The sequence below is a fragment of the Schistocerca gregaria genome, chromosome 10 (genome assembly GCF_023897955.1).
Source record: "Schistocerca gregaria isolate iqSchGreg1 chromosome 10, iqSchGreg1.2, whole genome shotgun sequence".
Taxonomy (NCBI): Eukaryota; Metazoa; Arthropoda; class Insecta; order Orthoptera; family Acrididae; genus Schistocerca; species Schistocerca gregaria.
In genome coordinates this window covers 104,181,035-104,201,231 of record NC_064929.1, presented here as the reverse complement: position 1 = coordinate 104,201,231, position 20,197 = coordinate 104,181,035, and the positions used below count along the sequence as shown (strand labels likewise).

Genomic DNA, 20,197 nt, shown 5'->3' with positions numbered 1-20,197 from the left:
AAATAAATTAAATTACTATCAAATCCACCTTCATTAACAGTATTTCACTATCAAATCCGTTATAAACAAAAATCTATTGTAACCCACCTCCTCTTAACTATAAGCTGCACCTTGACCTGAAATATTTTATAATTATAAATCTTGAGAATTATAACTCTAAAAAGATTCTCTGATAACGGAGATATACAAACAAATAAATTAAGTAGAGTAAATCGTGTATTATCAATCATGGGGGTAGGTTCCTCTGAATGGAATGAGATACCGCCAAATTCTTTGGGTTTAAAGACCTTAACTAATAGTACCCTGGTAAATATAATTAACATTTAAAATAATAGGGTATCTAATCCTAGTTTATTATTTAAATTTCACAGATTCATAAAAAGGGCCACAAATAAATTTTAACATTTAACCTTACAAATTTATATTTCAGCCCTAATAGTATAAACAACTGTTTTAACCAATAATATTCACTTGTATCAATCGTATAACCGCGGCTGCTGGCACGAATTATGCCGATACTAAATCAATTGCTAAATCCAAAATCACTTGATAATTAAATCAAATTACTGCAAAAAGAACATTTAGTCTAACAAAACTTACATATAATACAAAGAAAAAGTGAATAAACAAGCAAGAATAAAACTTTTAAAAATAAAAAATAAGAAATTTTTAAATTTATTAAATCAGGAAAAAATAAAAGATTCAAATATTTAAAGAAAAAAAAAAGAAAAAAACCACAAACATTAACAAAAAAAAAGAAACGCTCACCTGTATGACCACAACAACTTCTCTATTATATATAATTAAAGATTAATTGGAACATGTATAGCAATAAATGTATTATATTCTTTCTTTTTTAATCTTTCTTTCCACTAATAAATAAAGAAAGGTTAAATAATATAATAAATATATTTTATACAATTATGAAATTTAATATAATATGTTATTAATATGAATTCTTTTTTTATATTAAGTTAACTTATATATATTAGTTAAATAATCTAATTATAGATAATTTATGTTAATTATAATATTATTATTAATATAATTATTTATATTATTATAATATTTTATATTTAAAATTAATAATTTTATTTATTATATCCAATTATAATAATATTAAATATTAAATTACATATTATTATATATATTATATTATAATAACCTATTTTAAGCTAAAAACATAAGTAGCTCTAATCCTAGGTAAATGAATGTATTATAATAATCAATTAATAATAATAAGATGAACTTATAATCTTTTAATTTTAATTAAATGTAATATATATATATATATATATATATATATATATATATATATATATATATATATATATATATATATATATATATATATATAAAAGGAGCAGGATAAATTAATTCTAATTAAACAAAATAATACATAAAAGAATTTCAAAAAAAAACTTTCGATTTATATATTAAATAAATGAAGTGCCTGATTAAAGGGTTACCTTGATAGGGTAAATAAAGTAAATATAATTACCTTCATTAAAATTACATAAGATAGAATTAAACTACCTCCTTTAGTATCAAAAACTAACGTGCATCATACACCTTAATGTAAAAAGGTAAGCTAAACAAGCTAATGGGTTCATACCCCATTTATAGAGGTATCAATCCTCTCCTTTTTAATGACCAACAACTCTACAAAACTTCTCTTCCTATCAACATTAATGATAGGAACGATCCTGTCCATTTCTTCAAATTCCTGATTTGGGGTTTGAATAGGACTTGAGATCAACTTACTTTCATTTATTCCGCTCCTAACAAGAAAAAAAAATATCATAATAAACGAATCATCAATTAAATATTTTATTGTCCAAGCAATAGCATCGACAATATTATTATTTTCAATTTTAATGATTCAAATAAAATATCCCATGGGATTGGAAACAGAATTTATCCAATCAATAATAATTAGATCTAGACTATTATTAAAGATTGGAGCTGCACCTTTCCATTTCTGATTTCCAGAAGTTATAGGAGCATCAAGATGAAATAATTGTTTAACATTAATAACATGACAAAAAATCGCCCCAATAATGGTCTTATCCTATTGTATTCAATTGAGAACTTTTATTTGAACAATTATTATCTTAAGAATTATTATTGGGGCAATAGGAGTTTTAAATCAAACATCCTTACGACAACTTTTAGCATATTCATCAATCAGACATCTAGGTTGAATAATTAGATCATTAACAGTCAGAGAAAACATCTGAGAAGTATACTTCATTATTTACTCACTATTAAGATTAATTATAGTTTTATTATTTAAGCAAATAAATTTATTTTTCATAAATCAAATTTATTCAGCCAGAAATATAAAAACCGAAATTAAATTCATAATATTCTTATCTTTATTATCTTTAGGTGGACTACCACCATTCCTTGGATTCTTACCAAAATGAATTGTAATACAATCGTTAATAGAAAACAATATAACAACTATTATAACTATTATAGTTGTATTAACTACAATTACACTCTACTACTATATACGTATTAGATTCTCAGCTCTAATTATATCATACACAGAAAATTCGTGATCTATAAAGATAAAGTCCCAAAAATCAAGAATCATTCTTCCTATTACAGTAATAAATTCAACAATAGGATTGATTTCAACATCAACCTTAATTTCATTATACTAAGGACTTAAGTTAATCAAACTAATAACCTTCAAAGTTATAATTAAAAGAATAATCTTTTAGGCCTTAGTAAAATTTTACACCTCTAGAATTGCAGTCTAGAATCATAATTGAATATAAGACCTAAATATGATAAGAGAGAAAACATCTCATAAGTAGATTTACAGTCTACCACCTAAAATTCAGCCATCTTACCGCAAAAATGATTATTCTCAACAAACCATAAGGACATTGGTACTTTATATTTTCTATTTGGAGCATGAGCAGGAATAGTAGGAACATCAATAAGAATACTTATTCGTGCTGAACTTGGTCAACCCGGATCTCTAATTGGGGATGACCAGATGTATAATGTTATTATTACAGCTCACGCATTCGTAATAACTTTCTTTATAGTAATACCTATTATAATTGGTGGATTTGGTAATTGACTTGTTCCACTAATAATTGGTGCACCAGATATAGCATTTCCACGAATAAATAATATAAGTTTTTGATTACTACCACCTTCACTAACCCTTCTTCTTACATCTTCTATAGTAGATAATGGTGCTGGTACAGGATGAACAGTTTACCCTCCTATAGCAGGAGCTATTGCACACGGGGGTGCATCTGTAGATCTAGCTATTTTTTCACTACACTTAGCAGGTGTATCATCTATTCTTGGTGCAGTAAATTTCATTACAACAGCAATTAATATACGATCAGAAAGTATAACTTTAGATCAAACACCTTTATTTGTATGATCAGTAGCTATTACAGCATTACTTCTCCTTCTTTCACTTCCAGTTTTAGCAGGAGCTATTACTATATTATTAACAGATCGAAATTTAAATACATCATTCTTAGACCCTGCAGGAGGGGGTGACCCAATTCTATATCAACATCTATTTTGATTCTTTGGACACCCAGAAGTTTATATTTTAATTCTACCGGGGTTCGGAATTATTTCACATATTGTATGTCAAGAAAGAGGAAAAATTGAATCATTTGGAACATTAGGTATAATTTATGCTATACTATCAATTGGACTAATAGGATTTATTGTATGAGCACATCATATATTTACAGTAGGAATGGATGTTGACACACGAGCATATTTTACATTAGCAACAATAATTATTGCTGTACCTACAGGAATTAAGGTATTTAGATGATTAGCTACATTATATGGAACTAAATTCAAGTTCAATCCACCATTATTATGAGCTCTAGGATTTATTTTCCTATTTACAATTGGTGGATTAACAGGATTAGTATTAGCAAATTCATCACTTGATATTGTATTACATGATACATATTATGTAGTAGCCCACTTTCATTATGTATTATCTATAGGAGCAGTATTTGCAATTATAGGAGGTGTCATTCAATGATATCCACTATTTACAGGATTAACTATAAATAATACATGATTAAAAATCCAATTTACAATTATATTCATTGGAGTAAACTTAACATTCTTTCCTCAACACTTCCTAGGATTAGCAGGAATACCTCGACGATACTCAGACTACCCAGACGCATATACATCATGAAACGTAGTATCAAGAATTGGGTCTACAATTTCTATTGTAGGAATCATTATATTCATTGTAATTATATGAGAAAGAATGGTTACAAACCGAGCAATTATATTTAGAGCTAACATAAGAAGATCAACAGAATGACTACAAAATAACCCTCCTGCAGAACATAGTTACTCAGAATTACCATTAATCTCTAGATTCTAATATGGCAGATTAGTGCAGTAGATTTAAGCTCTACAAATAAAGGTTTGACCTTTTATTAGAAAATATTTATTAATGGCAACATGATCAAATTTATCTCTTCAAGATGGAGCTTCACCATTAATGGAACAATTATCATTCTTTCATGATCATACTATGGTCGTATTATTATTAATTACAGTAATTGTAGGTTATGCCTTAAGTTATATATTATTTATTGCCTATACTAACCGTAATATACTTCATGGACATTTAATTGAAACAATCTGAACAGCTTTACCAGCAATTACATTAATTTTTATTGCCCTTCCATCATTACGACTATTATATTTACTTGATGATTCAGTAGATGCAATAATCACAATTAAAACCATTGGACGACAATGATATTGAAGATATGAATATTCAGACTTCATAGACGTAGAATTTGACACTTATATAACACCAGAACAAGACCTAGAAAATGATGGATTTCGACTGCTAGATGTAGATAACCGAACAATCCTACCAATAAATACAGAAGTACGAGTATTAACAAGAGCATCAGATGTTCTACACTCATGAGCAGTTCCTGCATTAGGGGTTAAAATTGATGCAACGCCAGGTCGGTTAAATCAAGGAACATTCACAATAAATCGACCTGGATTATTGTTTGGACAATGCTCAGAAATCTGTGGAGCAAACCACAGATTTATACCAATTGTAATTGAAAGAACTTCAGTAAATTTATTTATTAAGTGATTATCCCAACTAGGAAGGTTTGAAGGATAATAAAAAGCATTATTGATATTGGGTGTCTTAATTTAATAAAATTAATATTTATTACATTTGATAATGATATAATTATTATTTTGATCATTTCAGGGGTTAGTTTATTTAAAATATCGGTTTTGGGGACCAATGATGGAAGCTTTTCCACCTCTGAAGTTTTAAAAGTGGGGGCTGGACTTATTTCCGGTTTACAAGACCGGCGTTTTTTTAAAACTATTAAAACTAATGTTTGTATTCTCTATTTTTACTTCTTTATTGATTTATTTTGCTGGTGTTTATGTTTTTTCTTCTAAACGTAAACATTTATTAATGGTTCTTTTGAGATTAGAATATATTGTTCTTTCTTTATTTATATTAGTTATTGTTTTTCTTATTGAGTTTGATTATGATTATTTTTTTCCTGTTATGTTTTTAGTTTTTTCTGTTTGTGAGGGTGCTTTAGGTCTTTCTATTTTAGTTTCAATAATTCGTTCTCATGGTAATGATTTTTTTAATTCTTTTGGTTTATCTTTATGTTAAAGTATTTATTTATAACTATTTTTTTGATCCCTCTTTGTTTATTAAATAATTGTTGATGGTTGGTTCATTCTTTAATGTTTCTGTCGAGTTTTGTGTTTATAATTTGTGTTTATTCATATGCTGATTTGAATATAATTAGATATTATTTTGGTATTGATTATTTTTCTTTTAGTTTTATTTTGCTTAGTTTTTGGATTTGTTCTTTAATAATCACTGCTAGAGGTTCAGTTTATTTAAGTTCATATCATTCTAATTTTTTTGTTTTTATGGTTTTGATTTTAATAATTATGCTTTACTGTTCATTTGCTAGATTAAGTCTTCTTTCTTTTTATATTTTTTTTGAGGCTAGATTAGTTCCTACTTTACTTTTAATTTTGGGTTGGGGTTATCAACCTGAGCGTTTGCAGGCTGGTGTTTATTTAATTTTTTATACTTTGGTTGCTAGATTACCTTTATTATTAGTTTTATGTAAGGTTTATGATTTTTCTAATACTTTATATTTTCCTTTATTAGTTGATTTTGGTTCTTATTATTTTATGTTTTATGTATTTATAATTTTGGCTTTTTTAGTTAAGATACCTATGTTTTTGGTTCATTTATGACTTCCTAAGGCTCATGTAGAGGCCCCTATTTCAGGTAGAATGATTCTTGCTGGTGTTTTATTAAAGTTAGGTGGTTATGGTATTTTTCGTGTTATAAAGGTTATTTCTTATTTGGGTTTAAAGTTTAATTATTTTTGATTATCTTTGGGTTTATCTGGGGGTGTTATTGTAAGATTTATTTGTTTTCATCAGGTTGATTTAAAGTCTTTAATTGCATATTCTTCTGTTGCTCATATAAGAATGGTTATCGGTGGATTGATGACTATGAATTGATGAGGTTGTGTAGGTTCTCTTTCTCTAATGGTTGGTCATGGTTTATGTTCTTCTGGTTTATTTTGTTTATCTAATATTATTTATGAACGTTTAGGTAGACGAAGATAATTAATTAACAAGGGTATAATTAATTTGATGCCAAGAATGGCTTTATGATGATTTCTTTTAAGATCATCAAATATGGCTGCTCCTCCTTCTTTAAATTTGGTAGGTGAAATTAGATTATTAAATAGAATTATATCTTGATCTTCTTTTAGATTCTTTGCTTTGATTTTTTTATCTTTTTTTAGAGCTGTTTATACTTTGTATACATATTCTTATTCTCAGCATGGAAATTATTATTCTGGTGTTTATACTTGTTCTCTTGGTTATTTTCGTGAATATCATCTTTTACTTTTACATTGATTGCCTTTAAATATTCTCTGTTTAAAGGGTGAATATTTCTTTGTTTAGTTTGCTTAAGAATTTTAATTAAAAATATTGTTTTGTGGAATCAATGATATGAAGTTTTTCATCTTAGGCCGTGAATTTATTTTCTATTTGTTCTTTGAGTTTTTTTTCTTTGTTTTTTTCGAGAACTATAATTTTTATTTTAGGTATTTATTATTTAATAATTGATTATAGAGTTTTTGTTGAGTGAGAGCTTTTCAATTTAAATGGTTCTATAGTTGTTATAACTTTAATTTAGGATTGAATATCTCTTATTTTTATATCTTTTGTTATATATATTTCTTCTTTGGTTAATATTTTTTAATATTTATTCTTTCTATAGGTTTTTTAATTATTAGTCCTAATTTAATTAGAATTTTATTAGGTTGAGATGGTTTAGGTTTAGTTTCTTATTATTTAGTTATTTATTATCAAAATGTAAAATCTTATAGTGCTGGTATATTAACTGTACTTTCTAATCGTATTGGTGATGTTGCTATTTTAATTTCTATTGCATGAATGTTAAATTTTGGTGGTTGAAATTATATTTATTATTATGATTTTATTTCTAATTCTTTTGAAATAAAGCTCATTACTATATTAATTGTTTTAGCAGCTATAACTAAGAGAGCTCAGATCCTTTCTCTTCATGACTTCCTGCTGCTATAGCAGCTCCTACTCCTGTTTCTTCTTTAGTTCATTCTTCTACTCTTGTTACTGCAGGTGTTTATTTATTAATTCGTTTTAGACCAATATTAGATACTTATAATTGTGGTTGATTTTTACTTTTAATTGGTTGTATAACTATATTTATGGCTGGATTGGGCGCTAATTTTGAATTTGATTTGAAGAAGATTATTGCTCTTCCTACTTTAAGACAACTTGGTTTAATAATAAGAATTTTGGCTATGGGTTATCCAAAGCTTGCATTTTTTCATTTATTGGCTCATGCTTTATTTAAGGCATTATTATTTATATGTGCAGGTTCAATAATTCATAATTTGAAGGATTCTCAGGATATTTGTTTTATAGGATCAATTGTTAATTTCATACCTTTAACTTCAGTTTGTTTTAATGTTTCTAGTTTATCTTTGTGTGGAATACCTTTTTTAGCAGGATTTTATTCAAAGGATTTAATTCTTGAGATGGTTTGTTTAAGATGAATTAATTGTTTAATTTTTTTTCTTTATTTTGTTTCTACTGGTTTAACTGCTTCTAATTCTTTTCGTTTGTTTTATTATTCAATATCTGGTGATAATAATTTTTATTCTAGATTTTCTTTTGATGATAAGGGTTATTATATTTCATTTGGAATAATTGGTCTATTGTTTGTTGCTGTTTTTGGTGGTAGTCTTTTATCTTGATTAATTTTTCCTATTCCTCATGTGATTGCTTTACCTTATTATTTAAAGTTTTTAACTATTAAAGTTGTTATTTTAGGTGCTTATTTAGGTTATCTTATTTCTAATTTTGATTTTTCTCATAATTTATACTTTCTTTTGAAACTTCCTGGCAGATTAAATTGTGTGCCCGACCGAGACTCGAACTTGGGACCTTTGCCTTTCGCGGGCAAGTGCTCTACCATCTGAGCTACCGAAGCTTCGGTCCCGAGTTCGAGTCTCGGTCGGGCACACAGTTTTAATCTGCCAGGAAGTTTCATATCAGCGCACACTCCGCTGCAGAGTGAAAATCTCATTCTGGATACTTTCTTTTGTCAGATTTGCTGGTTCTATATGATTTATACCTTTTCTTTCAACTAAGTTTATTAGATATATTCCTTTAAAAATAGGTTATTATTCATCTAAGTCATTTGATTATGGTTGGGGTGAATTACTTGGTGGTCAAGGTTTATATAGATTATTTATTTATTTAATTGGTTATATTCAAGGTTGATATGATTCTAATTTCAAGATTTATCTTTTAACTTTTATTTTTTGAATATTTATTTTGGTAATATTATTTTTCGTTTACTTAAATAGCTTATAATTAGAGCGTGACACTGAAGATGTTAAGGAAGTATTTTTACTTTTAGGTATTTATAAATATAGATATATTATTTTTACAGTGAAAATGTAATGTTTTATTTAAACTATATAAATTTTAGAAATGTTAACGGAGTTTAACCGCTAATATAAAAAGTTAGCAGCTTTCATATTGGCTTTACATTTCCTTAATTGGAAATATAATAGTTCAATTATATTATTAACAGTAATACGCCTCTTTTTGGCTTCAATTAATAAGAATAAGGGTAGTATATACCAATCTTCCAGGTCGAAACTGACTGCAATATTTCGCTTCTTATTCTATTTAAGGTTGATTGATATTATCAATACTTTTTGAATGCAACCCAAATGTTATGTTTAACTACAACCCTTTATTCTGCTCATTGTAATGCTCCTTGATTTCATTCATGGTATAGTCCACCTAGTAGAACTAGAATAAAAAATATTGTTGATACTGTTCAGATTATAATGTCTGATGTTTTAAAAATAATTACAATTGGTAGAATTAGTGCAATTACTACATCAAAAATTAAAAAGATTACTGCGATTAGGAAGAATCGTAGTGAGAATGGTATTCGTGCTGATCTTTTTGGATCAAACCCACATTCAAATGGTGATCTTTTTTCTCGATCATTAATTAATTTTTTTGATAGTGTTGTTGCCAGGATTATAACAATTATTGGAATAATAAATCTAAAGAAAACTCTTGTGGATAGAATTAGAATTGTTTCTCTTGATTTATATCAAGCTTTCTGATTGGAAGTCAAATGTACTATTTATACTAGAAAAACAATTATCTACCTCATCAATAAATAGAGATATATAAGAATAATCATACTACATCTACGAAGTGTCAGTATCATGCTGCTGCTTCAAATCCAAAGTGGTGTCTTGGTGAGAATTGATTTATTGAGTGTCGAAGTAGACATGTTGATAAAAAGATTGTTCCAATAATTACGTGTAAACCATGGAATCCTGTTGCAACAAAGAATGTTGACCCATAAACTGCATCTGCAATGGTAAAAGGTGCTTCTCAATATTCATATGCTTGGAGTATTGTAAAGTATAGTCCTAATAACACTGTGAAGAATAATCCTTGTAGTGCTTGAGTATCATTAGATTCCATTAAACTATGATGTGCTCATGTTACTGTTACTCCTGATGCTAAAAGAATAGCTGTATTAAGTAATGGAATTTGTATAGGGTTAAAGGGTTGAATTCCTATTGGAGGTCATAGTATTCCTAGTTCAATTGTTGGTGCTAATCTTCTTCTAAAGAATGCTCAAAAAAAAGAAACGAAAAATAATACCTCTGATGCAATAAATAAAATTATTCCTCATCGTTATCCAATTGATACAAATCCTGTATGTAATCCTTGATATGTTCCTTCTCGTACTACATCTCGTCATCATTGAATTATGGTTAGTAGGGTAATTCCAAATACAATTATAAATAAGTTAATATTAAATAGGTGGAATCATTTTGCTAGTCCTGATACTAGGACTATTGCTCCAATTGCTCCTGTTAATGGTCAAGGTCTATAGTCTACTAAGTGGAATGGGTGGTTTGAGTGAGTTGTTAACATAGGTTTAATATACTTCTCTAGAATATAGAGTTCTTAGAATTGAGAAAACATAGGCTTGAATTATTGCTACTGCTGATTCTAGAATTAATAGAAGTATTTGTCCAATAATTAGTAATGAGATTAAGTTTATTGCTATAGATGGTCCTGTGTTTCCTAACAAGGTTAATAATAAGTGTCCTGCAATTATATTTGCTGCTAACCGTACTGCTAATGTACCTGGTCGAATAACATTACTAATTGTTTCAATTAGTACTATAAATGATATTAATGCGGGTGGTGTACCTTGTGGTACAAGGTGTGTAAATATATGATTAGTATGGTTAATTCATCCAAATAATATAAATCTTAGTCATATAGGTAGGGCAATTGCAAATGTTAATGCTAAATGTCTTGTTCTAGTAAAAATATAAGGGAATAATCCTATGAAATTGTTAAATAATATTATAATAAGAATTGAGATGAAAATGAATGTTGTTCCATTAAATGATTTTGGTCCAAGTAGTGTTTTAAATTCATTATGTAAGGTTAAATTTAGTTTATTTCAGATAATGTTAATTTGTGATGGTGTAAGTCAAAATAGTGATGGGATTAATAATAGTCTTAGAAATGTTCTAGTTCAATTTAATGATAAATTAAAGATGTTAGTTGATGGGTCAAATGTTGAGAATAGATTTGTTATCATTTTCAATTTAAGTTTTTTATTTCAATTGTTCCTTTTTCTGCTCTTTTAATAAGGTTAGGTTTAAATGAGAAGAAGTTTATTTGATTAAACAAGAATAATGTAGCTGAAAATATAATGAATAGTGAGAATCATATAAGAGGGGATATTTGAGGGATTTGGATATAATTTCCCCATCAGAAGTAGTCGTTAATTTACTATTATTTGGTTTAAGAGACCATTACTTACTTTCAGTCATCTGATGAATTTCAAGGTGTACTAATTTTTTTAGTTACTTTAGATTGACACTCTAATGTTATTTATTTTAACTAACTCCTTAAATTATCTTAGATAATCACTTAATAAATAAATTTACTGAAGTTCTTTCAATTACAATTGGTATAAATCTGTGGTTTGCTCCACAGATTTCTGAGCATTGTCCAAAGAATAATCCAGGACGATTTATTGTGAATGTTCCTTGATTTAACCGACCTGGCGTTGCATCAATTTTAACCCCTAATGCAGGAACTGCTCATGAGTGTAGAACATCTGATGCTCTTGTTAATACTCGTACTTCTGTATTTATTGGTAGGATTGTTCGGTTATCTACATCTAGCAGTCGAAATCCATCATTTTCTAGGTCTTGTTCTGGTGTTATATAAGTGTCAAATTCTACGTCTATGAAGTCTGAATATTCATATCTTCAATATCATTGTCGTCCAATGGTTTTAATTGTGATTATTGCATCTACTGAATCATCAAGTAAATATAATAGTCGTAATGATGGAAGGGCAATAAAAATTAATGTAATTGCTGGTAAAGCTGTTCAGATTGTTTCAATTAAATGTCCATGAAGTATATTACGGTTAGTATAGGCAATAAATAATATATAACTTAAGGCATAACCTACAATTACTGTAATTAATAATAATACGACCATAGTATGATCATGAAAGAATGATAATTGTTCCATTAATGGTGAAGCTCCATCTTGAAGAGATAAATTTGATCATGTTGCCATTAATAAATATTTTCTAATAAAAGGTCAAACCTTTATTTGTAGAGCTTAAATCTACTGCACTAATCTGCCATATTAGAATCTAGAGATTAATGGTAATTCTGAGTAACTATGTTCTGCAGGAGGGTTATTTTGTAGTCATTCTGTTGATCTTCTTATGTTAGCTCTAAATATAATTGCTCGGTTTGTAAGCATTCTTTCTCATATAATTACAATGAATATAATGATTCCTACAATAGAAATTGTAGACCCAATTCTTGATACTAAGTTTCATGATGTATATGCGTCTGGGTAGTCTGAGTATCGTCGAGGTATTCCTGCTAATCCTAGGAAGTGTTGAGGAAAGAATGTTAAGTTTACTCCAATGAATATAATTGTAAATTGGAGTTTTAATCATGTATTATTTATAGGTAATCCTGTAAATAGTGGATATGATTGAATGACACCTATAATTGCAAATACTGCTCCTATAGATAATACATAATGAAAGTGGGCTACTACATAATATGTATCATGTAATACAATATCAAGTGATGAATTTGCTAATACTAATCCTGTTAATCCACCAATTGTAAATAGGAAAATAAATCCTAGAGCTCATAATAATGGTGGATTGAACTTGAATTTAGTTCCATATAATGTAGCTAATCATCTAAATACCTTAATTCCTGTAGGTACAGCAATAATTATTGTTGCTGATGTAAAATATGCTCGTGTGTCAACATCCATTCCTACTGTAATTATATGATTTGCTCATACAATAAATCCTATTAGTCCAATTGATAGTATAGCATAAATTATACCTAATGTTCCAAATGATTCAATTTTTCCTCTTTCTTGACATACAATATGTGAAATAATTCCGAACCCCAGTAGAATTAAAATATAAACTTCTGGGTGTCCAAAGAATCAAAATAGATGTTGATATAGAATTGGGTCACCCCCTCCTGCAGGGTCAAAGAATGATGTATTTAAATTTCGATCTGTTAATAATTTAGTAATAGCTCCTGCTAAAACTGGAAGTGAAAGAAGGAGAAGTAATGCTGTAATAGCTACTGATCATACAAATAAAGGTGTTTGATCTGAAGTTATACTTTTGATCGTATATTAATTGCTGTTGTAATGAAATTTACTGCACCAAGAATAGATGATACACCTGCTAAGTGTAGTGAAAAAATAGCTAGATCTACAGATGCACCCCCGTGTGCAATAGCTCCTGCTAGAGGAGGGTAAACTGTTCATCCTGTACCAGCACCATTATCTACTATAGAAGATGTAAGAAGAAGGGTTAGTGAAGGTGGTAGTAATCAAAAACTTATATTATTCATTCGTGGAAATGCTATATCTGGTGCACCAATTATTAGTGGAACAAGTCAATTACCAAATCCACCAATTATAATAGGTATTACTATAAAGAAAATTATTACGAATGCGTGAGCTGTAATAATAACATTATAAATCTGGTCATCCCCAATTAGAGATCCGGGTTGACCAAGTTCAGCACGAATAATTATTCTTATTGATGTTCCTACTATTCCTGCTCATGCTCCAAATAGAAAATATAAAGTACCAATGTCCTTATGGTTTGTTGAGAATAATCATTTTTGTGGTAAGATGGCTGAATTTTAGGTGGTAGACTGTAAATCTACTTATGAGATGTTTTCTCTCTTATCATATTTAGGTCTTATATTCAATTATGATTCTAGACTGCAATTCTAGAGGTGTAAAATTTTACTAAGGCCTAAAAGATTATTCTTTTAATTATAACTTTGAAGGTTATTAGTTTGATTAACTTAAGTCCTTAGTATAATGAAATTAAGGTTGATGTTGAAATCAATCCTATTGTTGAATTTATTACTGTAATAGGAAGAATGATTCTTGATTTTTGGGACTTTATCTTTATAGATCACGAATTTTCTGTGTATGATATAATTAGAGCTGAGAATCTAATACGTATATAGTAGTAGAGTGTAATTGTAGTTAATACAACTATAATAGTATTAATAGTTGTTATATTGTTTTCTATTAACGATTGTATTACAATTCATTTTGGTAAGAATCCAAGGAATGGTGGTAGTCCACCTAAAGATAATAAAGATAAGAATATTATGAATTTAATTTCGGTTTTTATATTTCTGGCTGAATAAATTTGATTTATGAAAAATAAATTTATTTGCTTAAATAATAAAACTATAAGTAATCTTAATAGTGAGCAAATAATGAAGTATACTTCTCAGATGTTTTCTCTGACTGTTAATGATCTAATTATTCAACCTAGATGTCTGATTGATGAATATGCTAAAAGTTGTCGTAAGGATGTTTGATTTAAAACTCCTATTGCCCCAATAATAATTCTTATGATAATAATTGTTCAAATAAAAGTTCTTAATTGAATACAATAGGATAAGACCATTATTGGGGCGATTTTTTGTCATGTTATTAATGTTAAACAATTATTTCATCTTGATGCTCCTATAACTTCTGGAAATCAGAAATGGAAAGGTGCAGCTCCAATCTTTAATAATAGTCTAGATCTAATTATTATTGATGGGATAAATTCTGTTTCCCATCCCATGGGATATTTTATTTGAATCAGCAAAATTGAAAATAATAATATTGTCGATGCTATTGCTTGGACAATAAAATATTTAATTGATGATTCGTTTATTATGATATTTTTATTTCTTGTTAGGAGCGGAATAAATGAAAGTAAGTTGATCTCAAGTCCTATTCAAACCCCAAATCAGGAATTTGATGAAATTGACAGGATCGTTCCTAACATTAATGTTGATAGGAAGAGAAGTTTTGTAGAGTTGTTGGTCATTAAAAAGGAGAGGATTGATACCTCTATAAATGGGGTATGAACCCATTAGCTTGTATAGCTTACCTTTTTACATTAAGGTGTATGATGCACGTTAGTTTTTGATACTAAAGGAGGTAGTTTAATTCTATCTTATGTAATTTTAATGAAGGTAATTATATTTACTTTATTTACCCTATCAAGGTAACCCTTTAATCAGGCACTTCATTTATTTAATATATAAATCGAAAGTTTTTTTTTGAAATTCTTTTATGTATTATTTTGTTTAATTAGAATTAATTTATCCTGCTCCTTTTATATATATATATATATATATATATATATATATATATATATATATATATATATATATATATATATATATATATATATATATAATTTATATTAATATATTACATTTAATTAAAATTAAAAGATTATAAGTTCATCTTATTATTATTAATTGATTATTATAATACATTCATTTACCTAGGATTAGAGCTACTTATGTTTTTAGCTTAAAATAGGTTATTATAATATAATATATATAATAATATGTAATTTAATATTTAGTATTATTATAATTGGATATAATAAATAAAATTATTAATTTTAAATATAAAATATTATAATAATATAAATAATTATATTAATAATAATATTATAATTAACATAAATTATCTATAATTAGATTATTTAACTAATATATATAAGTTAACTTAATATAAAAAAAGAATTCATATTAATAACATATTATATTAAATTTCATAATTGTATAAAATATATTTATTATATTATTTAACCTTTCTTTATTTATTAGTGAAAAGAAAGATTAAAAAAGAAAGAATATAATACATTTATTGCTATACATGTTCCAATTAATCTTTAATTATATATAATAGAGAAGTTGTTGTGGTCATACAGGTGAGCGTTTCTTTTTTTTTGTTAATGTTTGTGGTTTTTTTCTTTTTTTTCTTTAAATATTTGAATCTTTTATTTTTTCCTGATTTAATAAATTTAAAAATTTCTTATTTTTTATTTTTAAAAGTTTTATTCTTGCTTGTTTATTCACTTTTTCTTTGTATTATATGTAAGTTTTGTTAGACTAAATGTTCTTTTTGCAGTAATTTGATTTAATTATCAAGTGATTTTGGATTTAGCAATTGATTTAGTATCGGCATAATTCGTGCCAGCAGCCGCGGTTATACGATTGATACAAGTGAATATTATTGGTTAAAACAGTAGTTTATACTATTAGGGCTGAAATATAAATTTGTAAGGTTAAATGTTAAATTTTATTTGTGGCCCTTTTTATGAATCTGTGAAATTTAAATAATAAACTAGGATTAGATACCCTATTATTTTAAATGTTAATTATATTTACCAGGGTACTATTAGTTAAGGTCTTTAAACCCAAAGAATTTGGCGGTATCTCATTCCATTCAGAGGAACCTACCCCATGATTGATAATACACGATTTACTCTACTTAATTTATTTGTTTGTATATCTCCGTTATCAGAGAATCTTTTTAGAGTTATAATTCTCAAGATTTATAATTATAAAATATTTCAGGTCAAGGTGCAGCTTATAGTTAAGAGGAGGTGGGTTAAAATAGATTTTTGTTTATAACGGATTTGATAGTGAAATACTGTTAATGAAGGTGGATTTGATAGTAATTTAATTTATTTAATTTAACTGATATTGGCTCTGAGATGTGTACACATCGCCCGTCGCTCTCATTATTGATTATTCTATTCTATTTTAAAGTAGCTTCAATTTAGATGAGATAAGTCGTAACATATTAGATGTACTGGAAAGTGTATCTAGGAAGAGTTTCAAGATATAACTTATTAGTAAAGTGTTTCATTTACACTGAAAATTTTTCTGTGCAAATCAGGATATCTTGATTATTTATTTTATTATATTTATTTTTTGTTTATTTAATAATTTAATATAAATAATTTTATTGTATTTTTGTCTTAGTATATTTTATAGAATTGATTTTTTATATTATAGTGTATTGGTAATGTAAGTGTTTTATGAAATATTATTTTAAATTAAGTAGATTTTATTTATTGTACCTTTTGTATCAGGGTTTATCAAAATTTTAGTATTTATTTTACTTGTCTTGATTTGGGTTGATTTATAAATAATTTATAGTTAATGTATCATAATTATTATTAAATTATTTATAGAAATGAGATGTTAATCGTTTCCCAAGATATCTAGTTTCTTAAGAAAAAATTTAATTTTTTAAAGTTATTTGTTTTTATTTAATTTTTTAAGTAAAAATATTAACATATTTATTCTTTAAGGGATAAGCTTTGAAGTTAATAACCTATAATTTATTTTATAGAAATATAATAGTTAGCTTTAAACCAGCTATCTTTAAGATTACGTTTTAGTTCATTATTTTTTATTTTGATTTTATAAATATTTTTGGTTTTTTATTAAGATTATTAATTTAATTTTAAAATTTTTGTAATAATGATAGAATTAGTATATTTATTTTTATGAAACCATATGGTCAAAATATTTTTTGTTATATTGATTAATATTAATTTATTAACTATTTTGACAGATTAATGTGTTGAATTTAGAATTCATTTATGTAGATTTTTTTCTACAAATAGTATTGATACTTTATGATTTATTTATATTTATTTTGAATTTTCTTTTATTGGTTATTTGTGTTTTAATTAGTGTTGCCTTTTCAACATTATTAGAGCGTAAGGTTTTAGGTTATATTCAGATTCGAAAGGGTCCAAATAAGGTAGATTTTGTTGGAATTCCTCAGCCATTTAGAGATGCTATTAAGTTAATTTGTAAGGAGCAGCCAATTCCTATTATATCTAATTACCTACTTTATTATTTTCCCCCTGTTTTTAATTTAATGATTTCTTTAGCCGTTTGAGTAATTTTTCCTTATTTAACTTATATGTGTTCTTTTTCTTATGGATTTTTATTTTTTTTATGTTGTACTACATTAGGTGTTTATACTGTTATAATTGCTGGTTGATCTTCTAATTCAAATTATTCATTATTAGGTTCTCTTCGTTCTGTTGCTCAAACAATTTCTTATGAAGTTAGTTCAGCTTTAATTTTATGGTCTTTAATTATTTTAATTGGTAGTTTTAATATGTTTGATTTTATAAACTATCAGCTTTCTACATCTACTACATATACATCCGTACTCCGCAAGCCACCTGACAGTGTGTGGCGGAGGGTACCCTGAGTACCTCTATCGGTTCTCCCTTCTATTCCAGTCTCGTATTGTACGTGGAAAGAAGGATTGTCGGTATGCTTCTGTGTGGGCTCTAATCTCTCTGATTTTATCCTCATGGTCTCTTTGCGAGATATACGTAGGAGGGAGCAATATACTGCTTGACTCTTCGGTGAAGGTATGTTCTCGAAACTTCAACAAAAGCCCGTACCGAGCTACTGAGCGTCTCTCCTGCAGAGTCTTCCACTGGAGTTTATCTATCATCTCCGTAACGCTTTCGCAATTACTAAATGATCCTGTAACGAAGCGCGCTGCTCTCCGTTGGATCTTCTCTATCTCTTCTATCAACCCTACCTGGTGCGGATCCCACACTGCTGAGCAGTATTCAAGCATTGGGCGAACAAGCGTACTGTAACCTACTTCCTTTGTTGTCGGATTGCATTTCCTTAGGATTCTTCCAATGAATCTCAGTCTGGCATCTGCTTTACCGACGATCAACTTCATATGATCATTCCATTTTAAATCACTCCTAATGCGTACTCCCAGATAATTTATGCAATTAACTGCTTCCAGTTGCTAACCTGCTATTTTGTAGCTAAATGATAAGGGACCTATCTTTCTATGTATTCGCATCACATTACACTTCGCTACATTGAGATTCAATTGCCATTCCGTGTACCATGCGTCAATTCGCTGCAGATCCTCCTGCATTTCAGTACAATTTTCCATTGTTGCAACCTCTCGATACACCACAGCATCATCTGCAAAAAGCCTCAGTGAACTTCCGATGTCATCCACCAGGTCATTTATGTATATTGTGAATAGCAACGGTCCTATGACACTCCCCTGCGGCACACCTGAAATCACTCTTACTTCGGAAGACTTCTCTCCATTGAGAATGACGTGCTGCGTTCTGTTATCTAGGAACTCCTCAATCCAATCACACAATTGATCTGATAGTCCGTATGGTCTTACTTTGTTCATTAAACGACTATGGGGAACTGTGTCAAACGCCTTGCGGAAGTCAAGAAACACGGCATCTACCTGTGAACCCGTGTCTAAGGCCCTCTGAGTCTCGTGGACGAATAGCGCGAGCTGGGTTTCACACGATCGTCTTTTTCGAAACCCATGCTGATTCCTACAGAGTAGATTTCTAGTCTCCAGAAAAGACATTATACTCGAACATAATACGTGTTCCAAAAGTCTACAACTGATCGACGTTAGAGATATAGGTCTATAGTTCTGCACATCTGTTCGACGTCCCTTCTTGAGAACGGGGATGACCTGTGCCCTTTTCCAATCCTTTGGAACACTTCGCTCTTCTAGAGACCTACGGTACACCGCTGCAAGAAGGGGGGCAAGTTCCTTCGTGTACTCTGTGTAAAATCGAACTGGTATCCCATCAGGACCAGCGGCCTTTCCTCTTTTGAGCGATTTTAATTGTTTCTCTATCCCTCTGTCGTCTACTTTGATATCTACCATTTTGTCAACTGTGCGACAATCTAGAGAAGGAAGCACAGTGCAGTCTTCCTCTGTGAAACAGCTTTGGAAGAAGACATTTAGTAATTCGGCCTTCAGTCTGTCATCCTCTGTTTCAGTACCATTTTGGTCACAGAGTGTCGGGACATTTTGTTTTGATCCACCTACCGCTTTGACATAGGACCAAAATTTCTTAGGATTTTCTGCCAAGTCAGTACATAGAACGTTACTTTCGAATTCATTGAAAGCCTCTCGCATAGCCCTCCTCACACTACATTTCGCTTCGCGTAATTTTTGTTTGTCTGCAAGGCTTTGGCTATGTTTATGTTTGCTGTGAAGTTCCCTTTGCTTCCGCAGCAGTTTTCTAACGCAGTTGTTGTACCACGGTGGCTCTTTTCCATCTCTTACGATCTTGCTTGGCACATACTCATCTAACG

The 20,197-nt window shown here is 28.6% G+C and overlaps 2 pseudogenes; one reads left to right on the top strand and one right to left on the bottom strand.

Annotated features, from left to right (window-relative positions):
• Nucleotides 1-2,138: 2,138 nt before the first annotated feature.
• LOC126293628 (uncharacterized) lies at nucleotides 2,139-3,540 on the bottom strand (annotated as a pseudogene).
• Nucleotides 3,541-13,191: 9,651 nt separating this feature from the next.
• The window catches only part of LOC126293627 (uncharacterized), a 72,454-nt pseudogene continuing 65,448 nt past the window's right edge, over nucleotides 13,192-20,197 (top strand).